This window comes from Humulus lupulus, chromosome 4, assembly GCF_963169125.1.
Source record: "Humulus lupulus chromosome 4, drHumLupu1.1, whole genome shotgun sequence".
NCBI classification, from domain to species: domain Eukaryota; kingdom Viridiplantae; phylum Streptophyta; class Magnoliopsida; order Rosales; family Cannabaceae; genus Humulus; species Humulus lupulus.
This window is the reverse complement of record NC_084796.1, coordinates 80,645,848-80,647,740: the sequence shown is the minus strand read 5'-3', so window position 1 is coordinate 80,647,740 and position 1,893 is coordinate 80,645,848. Positions and strand designations below refer to the sequence as shown.

Genomic DNA, 1,893 nt, shown 5'->3' with positions numbered 1-1,893 from the left:
ATGTATGATTCTAAAATCTCACGTACGGGGTTTATTCAGCAACCTGTTTTACTCTTTTGGGAGAGAAAAGATGAGGATTTGATTCAAATTCTAGAAAGACCTATCCTGCACTTATAGTCTCGAAAGCACAAATCTGTGATCACATAGACCACATAGTTACTCTAAATCGGCTCTTCTGAGGCTCGGATTAAGAAATTTTTGTGATTAGTAGCAAAATTTAAATTCAACTTAATTATTAATTAGGCGGTCAAATGTTAAATATCCGGATCACAAATTTATCATTGTGGCAGCCATCTTTTTCATATTTCCACACAAAACTAAGTACAAAAAAATCTATAGCAAATCAGACAGCATATTCCCTAATGTACTAGCCTAGCCATATGTCACAATCAACACCATGTCAAACAAATCAAACAACACACAGGTTTTCATCCATATATCACCGCAGCACACAAAATTCTTAGAACCTACTTCACTAAGACATGCAAGTTTTCAACCTTCCGTTATCACCGCAGCACACAGAATTCCCAGAACCTACTTCACTATGGATGAATATCTAAGATATTCAAACTCCACTAAGTACAAAAATATTTTACAGATAGATATAAATAAGAAGTCTTAACTCAACTAGGAAACTATTTTTTTATAATTCAAACTCAGATAAGCTCTAATAAAAATCTTTAAAATATATGAAAGTAAAATTGCAATCAATTTCTAATTACATGAAACATGTTTGGTATTAATTACCTATTCTACACCTTGAACTGAGGACCTTTCCTTTCTGGAAGCATCACCATGTTCAGCTTCAGCAGCTAAACTGTCATGGACGTCCACAGCATCCTATTAATAGTGGCAAACGTGAGAAGTAAAGGCAGTGAGAATATTTACAAAAGTAATTCATAGTGCTTATAATAAGAAGAACAATTTCAAGCAAAAAAATATTCTAAATGTTATTGCTGCAGTGCAGGAATAAAATCCACAATAGCAAGAACTACTAAAAAAGACTCCAGCAATCAAAACCATCACACAAGAAAAAGAGACTGACAATTTATTCTTCCTTATGATTTAAATTATTTATATGGTTTGTTTTAGATTTATATAGCGTACTATATATATATTTATTTATATGTACGTATAAATTGAAAATTATATATTTAGAGAGATACCATGGGAGAGGTGAGTTACCGTGAGTGTAAGAGGGAGAGAGAGAGATCAAACCCAGCTGTTCCCAAAGCCCCAACAGCGTACGTCGATCCCGAGATACTAAAACACTAAAACAGGATATTAAATATAATGACATAAGTTATTGCAACTTACCATAATTGGTATACTACAACGAAAATCACTCATCTAATCTCTTTTTTTGTTTATTAAAGAGTACCCTGTAAAAAAACTCATATATACTAAGAATATATATTTTTTTGCATGAAAATGCAACTTTTCAAAAGAAACATTATTTTTTATTAGACATTGTTTTTCTATTAAAGTTCTATTAATAAAAAAGGGCTTTTAGTGTGTGTAACATTAAAATCATTAACTATAAAATCTCACCGAAATCCGTTAAGATAATTAATGTTATCATCATAAGCCTAATTTTAATAATAAAAGATGTAAATGTTTGAAATAAGATTCTAGAAATATGCCCAGATAAGAAACTCTAGTCAACAAAAATAGCATCATCAGCATAAATTTCTATCAATTCTCTAAAGACCAACAATAAATTTCTATCAGCAAAAATAGCTTTAATTAAAGACCAACAGTAAATTTGAGAGCTATGCTGACTCAAACATAAAACTTTAACATCAACTCATCATCAAGGATCAAAAATATATTTAATCCCCAATATCAAACAAGAATAACAAATATCGTCATATATAATTATAACTACTAATA

The 1,893-nt window shown here is 30.4% G+C and overlaps 1 non-coding gene across 1 annotated transcript; it reads right to left on the bottom strand.

The window, feature by feature from the left end:
- Window positions 1-1,503: 1,503 nt before the first annotated feature.
- On the bottom strand, window positions 1,504-1,591 carry LOC133833319 (small nucleolar RNA R11/Z151). Its single transcript, XR_009892707.1, has one exon. It is a non-coding gene; the product is annotated as a small nucleolar RNA R11/Z151 (small nucleolar RNA).
- Window positions 1,592-1,893: the final 302 nt, after the last annotated feature.